Genomic DNA, 19716 nt, shown 5'->3' with positions numbered 1-19716 from the left:
ATAAATCGAAAATAGAAGATTTAACTACGTAGACAATAAGGTCTACCTTTTCTCGTGATATTTAGTTTTTTTTATAGATTTTTTCACGTTTCTGTTTTTGCATACATCAATAATAGGAGGCATATGTTAAATCAAATTTATTAGCAGTATGGAGCTCACGTTTTCATTATATTTCTTATTTGGCTGAGTAACTAGGAAACAGATTTCCCAGTTATGTATAATTAATCATTTTTTTAATTGTTACACGAAAAATTTTCACCGCCAATCTTAGATTTTTTTTTAAACAAGCTTTTATCCATTTCTATCAGCTAATGACCACGAGTTTCTCCCTCTCTCAACTCTCAACGAATATTGCTCGACATATGACACATATATCTATATATCTCTCTCCCTCTAAAACTAAAGAGCTTGTGGGGCAATATTCAGTGATTAAAGAATCGACAATCTTTTTAAAAATGTTTTGATTGGTAGTCAGACAACGACACCGGGAATTCGTAAACAAAATATATAGAGTTGTGCGATATATCCGATACTTTAAACGACTTCCAGCAAAATAAAATTCGTAAATGCTCGAAACGTGGTACTATAAGTATATTAACAGATCTATATATAGAAAACAGAATATAGACATTTCTTTTTTACGTCTTATAAGATTTATTCTTCATAATTATTTCGTGTTAGAGCTTTGTAATATAAATATAAAATATATGACATGAAAAATTGGTTCGCTTCATTATTTTACTAAATAAAATATACATATCGGTTATATTGAAGTAAGTCGTACTTTAATTGCTTCGTAATTAAGAGTCGAAATTGTTCCAATAAAAAATGTACATATTTACGAAACCTTGATCAAGAATCCTTAAATACTTAAAAGCTGCGAGCATAAGTCCGACTTTTAATCTAAAAATAGTCACAGTCGTGACCTCAATGTCGAGGCATTAACGTGTCGTAAAATCGTGCGTGACCCCACATTAGGGGCACGAAGACAGTTAACATGTTAAGTGAAAAATTCATTATCGATTCCATTCAAATACCTATAAGCAAAATTATAAATGTAAAAGCGAGTTTGTTCATTTGTTACCCTTTAACGCCTCAACTACTCAATCGATATTCATGAAATTTGGCACACACGTTGCCAAGGATACAGAAAAGGGCATGGAGGGCCAACCTAACCTGCCCTCTCTTACCTACTCACGCTATCCGGAAACTAGTTATTTATAAGTTTTTTAAAAGAATAGTTTAAGAACTGAATAATGTTATTGTTTTATTCGTAAATGTGAGTCCCATATAATTGTGGTAGAATAGTGGATAGATCACGTGATCCGTCTTTGTTTGCCAAGCGACAGAGATGCAGAGGAACATTTACAGGAATTTTCCTTTGTACTAATATACATTTTGATACCAAGTAACACACATAACTTTCCGTTACGTTCAACATTTACATGTTGATGTCCAATATGCCATTGCGTATCGGACATCAAGAATTATAATCGTAATATACGTTATTAAGTTTAGTTCAGTATTTATGTATCAGTTTAAATTTACCTACGGGTTGGAATGTAGATTATGTTATATAGTCAAAACAGCAATCTTAGTAGTTACTCTTATTCAACAAAAAAAAAAAATCGTACATAATAATTCTTTACTTGTAATTTTGTATCCTAGTAGATAAATGTTGTATTGTTGTGTGGCTTTTGCTTTTTTCCCACCAAGAGGAAGTACCCCGGATTACCATCGAAAAATCGTGGTCCATTACGAGCACGTATGTCATCGATCGCGCAGTTCAGCACCTGTTTAGTCACCCCTAACTCGTCCAACTAAGCCGTCAACGACAGAAGGACTGGGAGACTTGATTAGATAAGAGCACTTCATCACTCACCTCAGTGGAACTTAGATCCGGATCTTAGGTCTTATTCGATGAGGGCATCAATGACCCCAATTTGCCCTATTTCCCTACCATTATACGCTACTGACACCTGAATGGATCACTGTCGATGAGATCTTTCCATTAATGTCGGAGCAGCAACTTGGCTCCCGGGAACGCTTCGAAGATTTAGGTTTTTGGTCTCAAGTTGCTTGCTTTATTCTTTAAGAATAAATGCATTCTGAGAGCATACGTAGACGAGACTCGTATAGTTGCCGATATGTGCCGATAACACCCGGCGATCGTATCGGTCTGTTCTTCACTGAAACATCCTAATTTAACTGGATTTTAATAAATAAAATATGTAAATATTGAAAAATACTTCAGATAATTATTGCAGTTTTAATTAAAACTATGAAAGCATATCTACTATCATTGTTATTATCCCTTTCTTTGAAATGAATATGAAACAATTTCCAATACCAGAACGGGAAAATTATTAATGCAAAATATTAAATCTAGCGACGCTGTTTTTTTACATTAAAATTTCTGGAGAACGCTTCAAACGTTTTTATGAAACTAAATGTTTTTGTTGGTGACCTAGATCCGAATTGTATAGGTATTAGAGAAAGCAATAATAAACCGTGAGAAACCGTTTTGAGACAATACAAAGACGTATTACTCAAAATTACTTTATATACGAAATATAATATGCATACCCATAAAGCGATCCTACCACCCGCATTGTGAAAAACTGCAAATCTGCTCTTGCCTCGAAAATCACGTACAGCCGTCGGTGAGCCTGAAATGTTTTCGATCAGTTCGCATTTGCCGTCCTAGCGAATTTTGAGTTTTGGGGATTAGACAGTGTACTTATGTTAGCACACACACTTATGAGTCTCCCTTGAGATTTACCACGTTGGTCGAAATTGGTAAGTTCGAACTCGTCGTTGGAGAACACGGCCTTTATATTTATCTCAACTTTAGACAAACAAAAACAGCTTAGGTGCTGCTATCCTTTAAAAAATATCTATCACCTGTATATGTCCTATGGTTAGGCAAGCGTCTCCTCTCTTTTTTACTAAAAGGTTTGGTATGTTGGTGAATAACTATACCGGCATACTGTATTCTATAAGAATATTAAACTATTCATGAAATATTAAAAACAGACGATATTCGATGCGTAAAGTTCCAGTAATCCAAGTTAACCAAGTTATATGTAATTACTTAAGTCAATTTCGCATAACACTTTCAGACATTTCAAGACGATGCGTTGTGGTGTCTCGACTTTGTTAGTTCAGAATAGCTTTGCTAATGTTTAAACTAGTCCTACCCGACCGTCTGACGTTTATCAAAGACGTGTTGTTACTGGTGACAATACAATTTAGGATACTAAATTGTATCAGTTCGTATGTATAGTAGAGTCCAGCGCATATGCATAACTTATTATATAACTACCAGTAGTTTAGTATTGGACCAGTCCAATTACAAATGTTTGCAATCGTTATAGTTATAGCTTATACCCTGGCTTAACACGAATACTATCTAACACCTGTCTCTATTTCCAAGCGGGCGATGTCGTGGCTGAAAGTTTGTGATATAAATACCTACATATGTACAACTACGATTTTACCAAATTCAGTTGAAAGATTGCTAGAACATTGACATTTAGATTTTTGAACGATAAAAATAACATTTGAATTTCGAAATATTGTTTTAATGACCTTGAACGATGTGCGAACTTTGCCGCGGTGTTGGCGGTGAGCCCGCACAGCTTACTGGTACATTATTGGTTTTATGTGACGAAAATTATGTATTTTGATAGGTATTCATATAAAATTTGAGTAATAAATTAAGCTGAAGTCTCGTTTACTACCTTTATTTAAACATAAAAAGTATTTATTAAAACTAAATCTTATATGTCAATGATCAGAATCACTTCGGTAGTTATTTTATCGAGATTCGCGATGACGTAACAAAGATTGAATAGTAGTAGAGTAGTAGGTAGTCAGAATTAAATTTGCAATTAAATCACAACCATGAAATATGATGTATAAGCGTTACAGATTACTCTGTAATTCTGTTGGTCTACAAATACCTACATGGAGTTTTTATGTATGTATGTGTATAGTAACCGCAGCGTTCGCTTGGAAAGCAGACTGTTTATTTCTCGTCGAAAAATATGCAACATATTGTTACATTGTAACATCACAAAGCTACTAAAGTTAATGAAGTTTGAAAAATAATAAAATTATTTATTTGAAACTTAAAGACATTTTAACGTTAAAATAATAATAAATGTACGAAATGAAATAACATAACAGGCTGCGTGAAAAAGTATTTGATAGGGCGTGGTTCGCAAACCTCTGCTAATACTACTTTGGATGAAGTACGTGCTTAGGTCCTCCAATAACTGAATCTGGACTGCAATAGGATAGTGGGCTGGTGTGTGCTCATTTAAGATAGCAACTTAAACGTTGAAAATTGTACTTTTCCGTTTGTCCCTTCTGAAACACATACCTACATTTATAATGTTATAGTTTCTTTTCAATTCTTTACAACATTAAAATCATAATCTCCTGAAGCGGCTTGTACTTAAGTCTCTTTTATGCACGCCAAACATTTTCTATTTATTTCTTTAGTATCTTTTTTTATAATATTATTACTATCTCAAACATAAATAGAATTACTTTAAACACTCAAACTTAAGCATAAAAATGTATAATAGTTCTATCTATTAATACCGCTTGCTTGTTAGTAAATGGATTTGTGGATTTTTTACGTCGTTGTCGTTATATATATACATACTTTTTCTTTTTCAATTTACAAAGCTAATGAAATTATACCGAAAGCGCTAGCAATAATTTTGATATATTTCATATGTTATTTACAATAATTACATTAAAATATGTTTGTAAATGTATAAGATACTTCTACATCTATGACTGTGTTTACTTTGTCATGAGTTATTTTAAACTAAAAGCTTTACGGGCTTCATATAAATGTGCTATTCATTTTGCGTACCGACTGTTATAGTTGTACGTTTCCAATTAAATAAATTCATATCATTCCTCACATGGACTGTTTTGTAAATATTTTCGGTGTGTATAGAGACTATATACAAAGGTTTAATTTCTGCATATGCTTGGATACATCTCTAACTTTGTGGACATGCTTTCTGGACAAATTCGGTAGCAGTCGCTTTCTATGGTGTAGACCTAACTTTAAATCTCTTCCTACTTAATATACTTCTATACTTTACAATACTTATTCAACGACCATTAAATCCCCTTATAAAAATATTCCCGTTGTTTTCTGATAATAGCCATTCTGTTAGTCGTATTGCTTAATATATTTTGACCAACCAATATAAAAATATTGCGAAGACTCAAATCATTATCATCGCATAGTATAAAACAAAGTCGCTTACAGCTGATGTCCCTATGTATGGTTAAATCTTTAAAATTGCGCAACGGATTTAGATGTGGTTTTTTATTAAATAGAGTGATTCGAGAGGAAGTTATTTGTAAATAAAACGTGGATATTATCTTATTGTAAATTTCAAGCGCAAACAATTTACCCAAAATACTACATGTAAATATGATATAACTCAAGCTGTACCTACGACCTTTTACGCGTTAAAATTTAACAAAAATATATTATTATAGCCTAAATTACACCTTATTATATCAGTTATCTGCTAGTAAAAGTCCCGTCAAAATCGGTCCAGCCGTTCCAGTGATAAACCGGAAAAACAGACAGACAGAAATTGTAAAAAATGTTATTTTGGTATATGTACCGTGTATACATTCGTGTGCATGCATATATGTATAGATTATATTATTATATTTCGTGTTTTTGGCCTGTTAGTTTTAAGTACATATGTATGTATTATAATATGATGTCGATTCTACGACAATAGTTCGCACGATAAGCCAATAAGGTGAAATAAAAAACAAATTGTTTTCATTTCGCAACTCGGTTTGAAATTGTACTATCGAGCTAAACGAGAAAACTTGAGTGTCGAAATCTATCAATACCTTTTGGACTAAACCGCATCGTCCAATTACGACTAACAAAGTTTACCTGTAAATGCACGCTAGTTACAATAAAACGATCAAGACTATTTTTATTTATGCTGCATTCGTTTATATTTTATATAGTTGATGTTTAATATATACATATAATTAAATTGGAGTGCCTGTTTGTAACATTAAAATAGCCCTTTTTACTCAATGCATACGTATGTATACACGGTACATATACCAAAATATCATTTTTTACAATTTTTGTCTATCTGTCTGTCTGTTCCGGGTAATCTCTGGAACGGCTGGACCAATTTTGATAGGACTTTCACTGGCAGATAACTGATATAATAAGTAGTAACTTCGGCTATAATATAGGCTTTTGTTAAATTCAGACGCGGATTTACAAGGTCACGGGCACAGCTCGTTATTAATAAAGATTAAAAATATACATAAATATTTTAAATAACACAAATTATCATTAAGGAAATAGAGAATCTGTATAGTGTATAGGAATATTTCCCTTATATATTATTTCCGATACGCTAATTTTCCGTTGTTTTATCATAATATATTTAACACGATAACGAGGCAAGTCGAATGCAAAAATATATGAAATCGTTCAAACTATCCACTAAAATAAAACAATGTAGTACTTAAATATAAACAATGTATTAAACCAGCATTTCAGATACAAGTCTTATTTTAAACACAGTGGAAGTTTTATAATTGAAAACAAACTAGTAGACAAACATACATGCTGCTAATATTAAATTATATAATATATTAAATAATAATATTAAATCTTATGAAAGGGTTATTTATAAAGACACATTCGAATAACGCCTCGTCAACAATTCTAACTATTCTTCCACTTCAAATATTGTATACAAACATTGTTTTTTTAATAGTTTCTATTGATATAAACGTTATGAAATTCCTGACATGCTGAGCAACATAAAGGCAGATACATATATTCATTTATAAAATATTTTAAATATATTAATAAGGATACATTTTATTAATATTTTTTAAATGTTAGAATGAGATACTTTGTTTACAAAATAGATAAATTCAGGTAATTTCAATATGGTATTATAATTTCAAATTAATGTCCTAATCGAATAATACAGTTGAAATATTAAATCTTTGTACGCAAAGTTTGCTTTAATTGAGTTAATCGTTCTATTAAAAGTATGTTAATTGCCATAACCTATACTTTGTTGTTAAAAATATGACCGATATTCCTATGATGTTGTTATATTTGATATTTAATATGTAACAAACGTAAAAATAAACGGTTCTAACCACTGCGCCATCTCGACTCTTCTTAGGACTCGAGTCGAGATGGCCCAGTGGTTAGAACGCGTGCATCTTAACCGATGATTGCCTGGTTTTGAAACCCAGGCAAGCACCGCTGATTCGTGTGCTTAATTTGTCTTTATAATTCATCTCTTGCTCAGCGGTGAAGGAATTTCATAGAAATTCTGCCACATGTGTATTCCACCAACCCGCATTGGAACAGCGTGGTGGAATATGTTCCAAACCTTCTCCTCAAAGGGAGAGGAGGCCTTTAGCCCAGCAGTGGGAATTTACATTCTGTTGTTGTTGTTGCTGAATTACTTTACAATATAGCATCTTAGGATACATAGATAAATCGAATCTAATAGTTATTGTCAAAATCACACAAACATTAATCGTATAAGCTACCAAGATAATATAATATTCTGTATAATAAGCCTCTTAAAGTCCAATCCCACGTCCGAGCTAAACATTTAAGCCACGTGAGAGGCGGAAATATTGAATCGATATTTTAGCAAAAAAAGAAATCGCAAAACATACCAAAAATTTGATACTTAAACGATTAGTTTTATCGAGGCTCATTGGAGTACATTGGGAAGCTTAGTGCTGAGTAACTCGGTATATGGATCATCAGCTACGATGAAATGAGCACGGTCTTGTTGAATAATATATAACAGAGGACCGGACCACCTTCACCGTGAGTGAAGATTCATATATAAGAAAGAGTGGGTTTACCGATGTCAGGAATATTCTTAAATAATACCACATCCTAGAAAAAGCAAAATAAAGTTAATACTCTATAGTATGTATATTATGTCAAATATTTACGAAACTAGAGAAAGATAACGAATTCTATAATTTACAGATTAACTTATACAAGCCGAGCCTACGAATTCGTGAGCGTTTGAATTAAACAAATAAATTATTTTTGTAGCCTGATTTACCTTATTATAAAAAATATCTGCCAAAATTTAATAGAACACAAAAATTGTATTTTAGTATATGTACCGTCTATTTGTATTATAAATAGACACTCCAATTTTATTCTATGTTTATAGATTCATTGAACGTTTTCCGATATATACTTGTACAAGTAATTAATTAAATTGTAGTATTTAGTATCAATGTAGAGCTACGTATGTACAATAACAAACAAAGCTGTGAATGCATTACAACGTGAAGCTAAAACATATTTATATATCGTAATAATAAACATGTTTATATATAGGACTCGTACGCCAATAATATATTAAATCATTCAAATAACTAAAACAGAACAATGTACCTAATCATTAAGAATATAATTTTAATTGGAAACAAACTGGTACACAACAGTCATCGTATATAAATTGAATTAAATAGTCGATAGTTATCACATTTGATAATGAGAATGTGATGTAAACCATAAATGTAGAAACAGAAATTAAAAACTTAAATAAAACACAAATACAACATAGTGATGATGATATTTTAAAAAGAAGAGAATATAGCACTGAAGTTGAAATGATTACAGATTTATACTCAATTAAATTACTAACCCTACGCCCAGATAAAATAACAGCTAAATCAATTTAAATATAAATAACAACTTTAAGGTAAAAGCTTAAAGCAGAAGAGCTAAAGGAACGAAAAGCGATCCTGATGAAATAATCCGCCATACATTCAGAATCATGAAACCTGCGAAATTATTTGTACATATGACCGTGCTCCTATTATACGATCGTTATTCTTTAAAACGGATAAATCTATTGAAGCTCAGCTTGAATAGAGTTTGTTCAAAGTTTTGTACCAAACATCTGCTTAGCCTGCCTTTCATCTTGCTACAAGTCGACTTTAATATTGTGCTTGAAAAGATATGAAATTTATATTTCATATCGCATTTATAAAACAACGATATGAATAGCTGTTTAAATTGTTTTTTTCATTCGGATTCACTGGATATAATTAATCATTATAGTTATAATGCAGGAATGGGTTAGTAAGTAGACACACACGGATTAATTACATGGAATTAAATTTGTACTACTATATGCTATTATAACAAACTGACCCAACGCAACTTAACGAGAATAAAGGTTTCCTTTAATGATGTTCTTTCTTAAATAAAATTATTGTTACTAGTGTTCGCGTATGTAGTAGAAATTCTACCATAATCATTATATACATATATATATATGTATATATATATATATATATATATATATATATATATATATATATATATATATATATATATATATATTTACAATTTTCGGACGTTTAGTTTCTGAACGTTTCTGATATGCTTATTGTTTTAGTGACAATGTACAGAATACCCAGTAGTTTAAAGATGTAACTTTACTAACGATTGCAGTTATAAGCTCAAACAGTATTGAAATTTCAGTGTGCTAAATTTTTGTTTATAATTCATCGCATGCTGGGTTGTGAACGAAAACATCGTGAGACGACCTCCCCGTCCATAAAAAAAATTGACGGTAAAGTAACGAGCAATCTGGTAGACGTCGGGTGTAAGTGAAAATGATTTCTCTCACACTTAGAATCCGATAAAAAACATAGTTATGAGATAATCACTATTCAGAAGAAAACTTATTAATTCATTGTCATAGAACATACATATGTAGGTGACCGTAATATTCCTCCTTTTAGGTAAATCTATATAAGCCCAAAATAGATTTTATACGGAATCATTCAAATCGATTGTGCAGTCTCTGAGAAGTGGGATAATAAACATGAGCTTCGTGTATAGCTGTACCTTTATTGTAGTCTGTTAATCATTTTGATCTTGTTTTTATTGCAGCTTTGTTTTTTATCTCTAAATAAAAAGGGCTCGTCAATTTTTTATTCACAGAAAACGAGCACTAAATATTTAGTTTATCAAGATTTTTATTTAAGATTTACTTTTAATATATTTTCAAGAAAACATAGATGTAGTGATGTCGTGAATCGCTGTAAACACTTTAACGATCTACAACTCTTACCTACAACATAGTTTTGGCAGAGTTCGCTCGGAAGGCGTTGGTGACACATTCTCACAGACTACGTAACACACAAGGCTATGTTTAAAATAAAACCATAAATTAACATAATATAAAAATTCTACAGTAAAAATTTACTCATTTCTTATTTCTTGTGGCATAAATTGTTAAAAAAAAATCATCGCTTTAAAAAAATTGCGGACTTTATTGCAGGTATATTAATATCTTAAATGAGTCAATATAAATAAAATATTAATATAGTAGCATAGTCCTGAAATCTTGTGTTGGCTTCACTTGGCGTAGCGTTCATGTGTAGCAATCGTTTGACGAAACATTCGATACATTCTCGAAATATAACGAGCCTCACATGGACTAAACTCACAAATTACTCAAGTATGGTCGAGTAGTAATTCTAATTTGGCTTTGAAATTGAAGCCTTTAATGTTAAGTCACCCTCCTGCCCTTATCCCAATATCCTTGTGGTCGGCGCAGCATGTCTTCTACGTCCATTCATCCATATCTGACGTCATCTCACAAGTAACATTCTGTACAGTCATGTCATTTTTCACTCAATCCCCTTCCTCTATCCATCCACGATCATGGTCAAGGCCTTAAAATTAATTTTAAATAAAGATAAAATAGCCGTATGTCATATGTTTGCAAATGAAAGAAATGGAATCAAACACATTGACGTATTAGGTTAATTGTTGCAATGAGGCGAACACACTACGCCATGAAGTTCCGACATCAGCAATTAATGCAAATGTTTGATGTGTTTGTTATTCAATCAGAATTGAATATCAGGTTGTGTTAAGCTTTGACAAATTTGAAAACAATATTACTAATAATTGGCAATTGCGAAGATCTCCTTACCTTTAAATAATTGGAGCGTTCGTCCGTGCTATTCGTGTCGAGATGGCCCAGTGCGCAAGCATCTAAACCAATAATTATGGGTTTAAACTCAAGCAGGCAATAAGATGGAAAAATAACTGAATGAAATATGAAACGTCGTTGAAGAGCAAAATTAATTGAATCGCTGTATCCTTACTTGTATAATATGAACAGTTAAATTATTTTCGGTGAGCCCTAGTTCGATTTATAAAACGAAACGAACTTTCGTTATGAAATAATATATAAATATTTAAATTCGTTACGAAAAAAGAATAATTTTTATTTTATTATCTCGTTTTAGTTATAATTTTTACTTTTGTGCTCAAAATTAATGTATGACTTGATTAAAATTTTAAATATGTCTCTATTTTCGTATGCAGATACGGGCACGTTTCAAAACACCTCTAGTACCTTTTGAGGCGTGGTGAATCTTGTTCAAATGATAGCAAGCTTTAGTATGCTAAAATTGTTAACATAAAAAATAGCAAACGTTACCGTTAGAGGCAAAATAATGACTAGTGGGTAGCATGCGAAACTTCGCGTTTATTAAACAGATTTTTACATATTTCCCTACCTATGATACCTAGGTTTCGTTTGGATTATTTCATTGTAATCTGACAACGTCTGTTCGGGTGATTTACATTTTTTATATACACATAGCACCTCTCTCTACCTGGCCAGTTTTTTTTTTTAGTTCTCAAAAACTTATTATTTGTTAAATCGTATCAAATTAGTAAATTGTAATTAAAAATCCTCTCAATTTTTCTGTAGCTTTTCAAAGTAAGACCATAACCGATTCTACGTGCAGCTATCGATCCATAATTGCTGGGACAAAAATCGGCTTACGCTATTAATGTATAAGATGATGACGTTGTTTTGTCAGGTGGACCTTGACCGATTTCGGCCCCATCGGCCGTTCTCAATGGAGACTAGCCAACCACGTAATTATTTTCTGTCTCCCTCATAATTCGATAAAACGACGGTCTGATATAATCGAGAATAAATGAATCGGAGATGTATTTCTTTCGGTTTTATGTTTTTTTCTAGGATTGTAAACATTATCGATATTAAGACTGAGGCTTTTGAGAATTTTGAACCTTGGAATATACGGTCTTATAGCTAACAAACAGGCAGTCATAAATTCCATTAATCAACTTTGAATATCATACAAAAATTCATTCAGTAGAAAGCTATCATTGCAATTACGAATATTTCAATTCAAAAGCTTAAAAAAACAGATTAAAAATACACAGCACAGAGCAATGAGTTATGAAGTTACAACTTTCAAGATTAACGCAGTTTCAGCTTTAACATGAAAGCCATTTGGATGATTATATTTGGAACATAGCTGTCAAATATATAGTTTATTTAACTTTACAACACTATACTTCTTCAAAACACAAGCGCATGCATCAACATCATTTGCTTCGTAACTTATGATATTAAAAGTCCAAGTTTATTTACTTCGATTAGTTTACTTTATAGCTATTGCATATTAAAGTTTTCCTAAAATAGATTAAAAGTAGAAAGTAAACTATCAGTGTAATATCCCACTGCTGGACTGAGGCCAACTTTTGATTAGAACATTTTGGAGTCGTATAGCCACTCGGCTCCAATGCGGTTTTTTAACTTTTTTATATGATATAGCTAGGCAGATGGGATTATAGACCACCCAATGGTAATTGTTCACCTCCATCCATGACATTGCTGATGTAAGAAAGATTAACATTCCTTACATCACCAACTTTGACAACTAAGATGTTACACTCAGGAACATAGTCAGTATTGTCATTTGGCTGTAGAATATCTAATAGGTGGTACCTACCCAATGGGGATTGCACAAGGCTCCGCCACCGAGTGAATTAACTGGGTTTTGTAATAAAAGATTTTTTATACTCCCTGCAAATATGTATGTCTAAACAGGGTACCAAATCACCATTTGCATGATTTTAGTATCTACCGATGACAATGTATTTTTTATGTTAAACGTGACCTGATTCTACGCTCAGAATAGACTCCTGACAGAATTGCTGCATTTAGGGTTGGTACTGACGAGTGAACTTCTCAAAAATTAACCGCACAGATACGAAATTTCGTAACCGCGCTAAATTATGAAAGTCTGCTCTAAATTCTGGAATCACTACGATGATATTCCAAATCGCTATAAATATCAGTTAAGTCGAGTCCCGCATTGTTGACCAGGCCTTTTAAGTTATGTTTTAAGGCTAAAACCTCTTCATATCATCAGTGACTTCCATACACGAGTTTACTGTTTATGAATTACAAATATCCTTATTTTTTTTTAATTATATCTATGTTTAAATTGAGAATTGTTTGGAATAAAAAATGAAACTGTCGCTATTCACAACTTTATATGCAGACGCTGACAGAAAACTCACAATTGCTCTTTAATAGAAGCTTAATTATATTTCATGCATAGAAAAAAATGAAATGGCGTATAATTTAGTAACGCTCGAGGAAACTGATAAAAAGTTACAAAAAGCAAGCCCGAATTGGTTCAGTCGCTTTTTATGTCAATACTTTCTCGACGGTCGAAATTACGCGTTAATTAGTACCCTACCAAATAATTTCACTAAACAAGTGAAATGCTATATTTTTAAGAGTATCTCCAATAGTTTTATTTAAATAATATTCCTACAGCTAATTGTTAACTATAAGTGAAGCTTTAGTTTCGAATCAATACTGCGGCTTTCAATATCATAAGACATCCACTCTATCGCTCAACTATTCGAGGCTTTGAGCAGGATTTAGAGGAAGAGGCCATCAGGGGCTTAGGTCATGAAGCATTCGTGTTCAATGATAATATGGGAATACAGTGTAAACAATAATGTAAAGAGGGAATCCCCATAATAATAATATTGTCCTCCTAAGTGATTTCGGCCAAAGTGGTATATCTTAAGAACTAAGTAATTAAGGCTTTAGAGCGACTACGGCCCAACAATTTGACGTGCTTTCCGAGGCATGATAGTGTTGAGTACACTTTTATTTCATTCAAACTTCCTGGCTTCGACCATCTAATGACACTTTTGTCGCAAAAAACCCAATCCCTTTTTATCGACATGACCTTTTTGAACTCAGCTTGATTAATTTGGTAGTCAAACTAGCCTGTAAAATGAAGATTCACTGTTATGCAGAGAAATCACCTTCTAATTTACTACATAAAAATTACTACTTACTATATAAATTTTATTCGCATACAATTATTTGAAACACTAATATAATTATGATCCTCATGCCTGCAAAGCTTTATAGACCGAAGGGCCTTAAGACCTCTAGATCTATTTATCGTCGAATGCATTAATATATTAGAGACATTCGTACTTTAGTAAAGAGTTTTCAAAGGCCGTGGTTTAGCTACGGAAGCATTGATCTATGTCGTGTCACTGTGTCAAGAGAGTCATATTTTGTAAAGACGGCTGACGGTGTTTCAGTGTTTTCATCTTAGTCAAAGGTTATGTCCTGCAGTTTGTATACAAGCGCATTGACAATTTAAATTATATTAACAGTAGTTTAACGTGACAATATTATTTCGCTAAACAGTTATTTGTATGGTCATTCTTTATTATGCCCGTAATTCACGTTAATTCTGTTATAGATTTGTGTGTTCATTTTACATAGTTGTTGAAATGAAAAAATCCAAAAAGACAGATTGGAAACGATATTGTAATTATAAAAAAAGTTGCCATTACAATTTATTTATTTAAGAAATATTAGAAAACGAATGCTTAGCTGAGATCGACTTTTTTACGGCTTATCATCACGTACGGTTGTAGAGATCGCTTCGTTCGATATTGATTGAATTGCATAGCAAATTTTGTTGGTAAGTTTTTAAAAAAGACATAAGTATAAGTGATTATGTATTTCGAATTGGAGATGGGTTTACTGGTTATCATTTCATCGAAGCCACAGACGTCACTTGCAACCAGTCTGCGACACGAGATGCAAATCGAGGGAGTTGATGCAAGCGCAGCTGTTGCCATGCGTCATAGTTGTGTAACGCATGAATTTGACAGTGCAGCAGTTTCATACCTAAAACTTATGTAATATCAATAGTATTCTTAATCTTCATCAGAATAAATAACATTAATGTTACGTTGTTTGTAAATAAACAGAGCCGAGATGGTCCAGGGGTTAGAAGGCGAGCATCGTACTTGATGATTGTGGGTTCAAACCCAGGGAGGCACCACTGACTTTTATTCTTAATTTGTATTTATAATTCATCTCGTGCTCCGCGGCGGAGGAAAACGTCGCGAAGAAACCTGTATGTGAATTTCAACAAAATTCTGACACATGTGTATCCACAAATCCGCATGGAACAGTATGGTGCCAAATGTTACAAACCTTCGCAAAGGTAGAGGAGGCCAGTGGAAAAATTTACAGGTTGTTAAAGTGTATGTTGTAAATAAAAATAACTTCAAAACTTTGTCTCGAGATCAATATGACAAAAATTCGAACAGTCAAACATTTAAATACAGATATTTTAAGTGACACATGAAAAATGGAAGAAAGCGTGCACTATAAGATAGAATTTAAGACATATTATACAATCAGAGAAGATGTACGCATTTTGTACTAAGAATCTCGTCCCTTTTTTTGAAGCCTCTCAATAAAAATACCGCTTACCTTTTCCGAGTAAAGTTATTTTAAACTTTTCCAGTTAGAAAAAAGGTAATTAGAAGAAAGGAAAATTACAATTTTATTTTATTTTTAATTTTAATTTAATTGTATCCTTCGGAACTTAAAACTTGATACGGTTTTTTTCTCCTTAAAAGTTTAAACAAAGGAAATAAAGGTATGTTTAAGTAAATCGAAACTGAATGTTTATATAATATGATTCATAAAATAAAACAAAGGTTAAATATTCAAAAATTGAGGTTTATTTGACAATTTGAGTTCATGTACCAAAATTTCGAATAGATACTGTCATGTCAAACTGCTCCTTTGGATGACATGCATTTCACGTTTCGAAGTTATTAACAAAATCTATTGAGTATCGTGGGTACAATTTTCGGTATAAATATTGATTACTAGAGACTCTACCCGGTTTCGCACGGGGGCAATGCTGATACTTAATATGCTACAGAATTTGTTTGCATACGACATCACATTAGAAATACTCTAAAATTATCTATATTTTATATACAATAACCTTCCTCTTGGATAACTCTATCTATAATAATAAAAAGAAGCATTAATCTCCGTTGCCTAATTTTAAAGATTTAGGTCGCTTAAAGCAGTAAGACACACAGCAGTCTTTTCCTATTTGTCATAGGGACAGACAGCAGTAAGCGACTTTGTTTTATACAGTGTAATGATAATGATTTATTTACTAAAATCTTTGTTCTATTTTTCTATAATTATTTTATTAGATACTTTCTTTACGAGTTAGTTGACACAAGTAACATAAAAATTATAAAACATTTTCTATCTTCAATTATTTTTCAATATTTTATAAGACCTATCATGGTAATTTGCATTATTAAAATATAGTTAACGATCAACCATATTTATTGTTATTTTGTACTTGTAAACATTTATTTTGTATTTGTAAACAACAAATACTTCTTGAATTACAACAAGTACCAATGATTCCAATACTGTAAAGTTACAAAATGGATGCTACACTAATTAAAATAAGAGAAAAATAGACGTACCTGATTGTTTTGTCACATATTACTGTCATAGTACAAAATATTATCTTGAATATAGTTTAGTATCAGACGTTTGTACATATATACAATTATGATAATCTAATAATGTACATGATAAACGATACCAAAAACATCAAACACAGGAATCTCGCGTTACCTTAAGGCTATTATATTACAAGCAGTATTTTAGTGATACGAGTAAACACTATCACTAAGCATCTAAATGGAAATGCTCAGTGACCGCAATCAAGGTCTGTTAAATCTAGGATAAATAAAAATTCTAACAAAAAGAAAACCCGACTTCAAACAAAACACTATTTTAAAACAAATAAATATGCACTAAAAAGTAATTAAATAATTGCGTATTAAACATCAATGCAAGTGTTTCGTTTGAAGTCGGTTTTTTTGTATAATTTTTATTTATTTATTTTATTTTAATTGAAACTGATGTACACTAATTATTTTTTCTTAATATGGATAGATTAAGCGTACCGTTTATATGAGTCAGAAACTACTTAGAGGACAATTTCAAAAGAAAAACTCAGTACAAAAACTTTGCAAAAGAGCTCATATATGTCGTACATTATATCACATACACAAAATTTTATTAAATATAGTAAAAATTCTGCCCCATATCGCACCCTAATTGTGAGCCGTTTAGGAGTTCCATAACTACATAGTATACAAAAGAAATGTTTAGTGAACCTGTCCTTCTCTTCATAAAAGCTACGAAGAGGAGTATAAATCCATATATTTATGTTGAAAGAACTTTTTCCTAACTCTTAGTAATTGAGGACTTACACCTTCCATCATCAGCTCAGCAGCACAACATTATAATTACCAAAAGCAAATGCTAATATAACTTCAGAAAATATGTAAAACGCGGTACATATGCCTATAAAATTTGAGGGTTTCCCTCGATTTCTCCAGGATCCCATCATCAAACCCTGATATCCTCATCATGGTACTATTCCAGGAAAATCTTCTTTCTAACTAAAAAAAAATCATCAAATTTGGTTCATAAATGACGAAGTATACGGCGAAGAAACATAAAAAAAAATATATATACGGTCGAATTGAGAACACTCCTTTTTTGAAGTCGGTTAACAGTTGTGATCCATTATTGGCGATTTGTCGAAGATCTTTTAGGACGCAGACAATTTTCAGTCTTTTTAAAAAAATTACAAGTACTGCACTACACTTTTTAATAAGGAACTTTTAAAAAATTGCAGTGGATTTGATTATTAAAGAATTGTCTCAAACTCGTTTACACATGAACCATTAAAACATTTTTCTAAGGGAGGAAATTCGTCAGAACACTGCTTGCAACCGGCCGCCTGTGGTGCTAAAGATAAGGCTGACCCTAATATGCATATTTTAATGACAAATAATTTTATAAGTTCCTCGTTGCTAGTTACTTTGTGTCTATTGATTAACTTACAAGGTCTACTGACTCGAGGTCCTTTGTTAAACTACCGAGTCAATCCAATTAAAAGTTATTAGGTTTTACTGTATTTTCGTAATATATCGAAGACTGACTCTGCTTCGGGGAACAAAAAGTGACCTATCCCACTATTAAAACACAATAGACATCGAATCATCCACGTCATCTCTCATATCCTTATGTCCAATGTCTATTAGTATTTCCAAATCTATGAAATAAAATATTATAACAAAAAGCAAACACCACCACACCCACGATACAGGTCTCCTAGTGTGGGGTCCAAAGACAATCAAAAATTTTAAAATTGCTAAAACCATAATGCACCTAAACCAATGGAACAAACACATTGTAACCGTTTAAGCTAAGTTTAAGAAGATTAATATTGTGCCATATGTTCTAATCTATTATGTAAGTATTGTGTGTTTTCAATAAAGTTTATTATTATTATTTATTATTATAATATTTGTAGTTTCACATGTTTGTATATAATGTAATATATGTAATATTGGTACAAGAAGTCAACAACAACAACAACAACAACAGCCTGTAAATTCCCACTGCTGGGCTAAAGGCCTCCTCTCCCTTTGAGGAGAAGGTTTGGAACATATTCGAAAACATTGTTCCAATGCGGGTTGGTGGAATACACATGTGGCAGAATTTCTATGAAATTTGTCACATGCAGGTTTCCTCACGATGTTTTCCTTCAGCGCTGACCACGAGATGAATTATAAAGACAAATTAAGCACACGAATCAGCGGTGCTTGCCTGGGTTTGAACCCGCAATCATCGGTTAAGATGCACGCGTTCTAACCACTGGGCCATCTCGACTCCAAGAATCAAGAAGTCAACCTACATACAATTTAAGTTATAAACTTTAAAAGTGTTGAAGCGATGAATGATTTAAAGGAAACTCCAACATTAACTTTACCACTAGGATATGACGTGTCCTATTTGTAAAAAAATATAACTCTAGTTTTACCACAATCTAAAAAATCTATATATACATTAAATTTTCATGAATATTACACAGTTGTAGGTGACTTTCTAAATAATTACAGACATTGTCAATAATTACAGTCAATAGTGACCTCTATGCAAGCAGTGGATACGTTTATTGATAAACATGGACCTGAAGCAAAGCAGAAATATCGGGCCATCATGAATAATAATTAATACGGGAATATATAATTTATGATTTCCTAAAGGATATTAATTGCAACAGGCCCCCTTTGCATTTAGTGCATATTTTACTGGTGCAAAATGTTATGTGGCCATCCGTAGCAACAAATATTTGAGATAAAAGCTATTCCTGCTTCGAAAGTTTATAAATGGTAAGCTGTTTACCCGAAAAGTATACCTTTCATATTTTAGGATCGGATTAAAAATCGGTTGATCCCCGTTTTTTTAAAGGAATAAATAAATTTATGGATTTACTAATCGAATTGAATTATGCAGTAGATACAAACATTAAATTTATTGGGAGTATTTTAACAAAAGTCAGTAAGTTTGGTTTAGACTCGGAATATAATATATAAATGGC

At 32.1% G+C, this 19716-nt stretch overlaps 1 protein-coding gene across 2 annotated transcripts in view; it reads left to right on the top strand.

Annotated features, from left to right (window-relative positions):
• The window catches only part of LOC124543146, a 137498-nt gene that overhangs the window by 55180 nt on the left and 62602 nt on the right, over nt 1-19716 (top strand). The gene's annotated exons all lie outside the window — the stretch shown is intronic.

Source organism: Vanessa cardui, chromosome Z (genome assembly GCF_905220365.1).
Source record: "Vanessa cardui chromosome Z, ilVanCard2.1, whole genome shotgun sequence".
NCBI lineage: Eukaryota > Metazoa > Arthropoda > Insecta > Lepidoptera > Nymphalidae > Vanessa > Vanessa cardui.
Note: the sequence above shows the minus strand (reverse complement) of the source record. Positions and strands in the feature narration are given on the sequence as shown.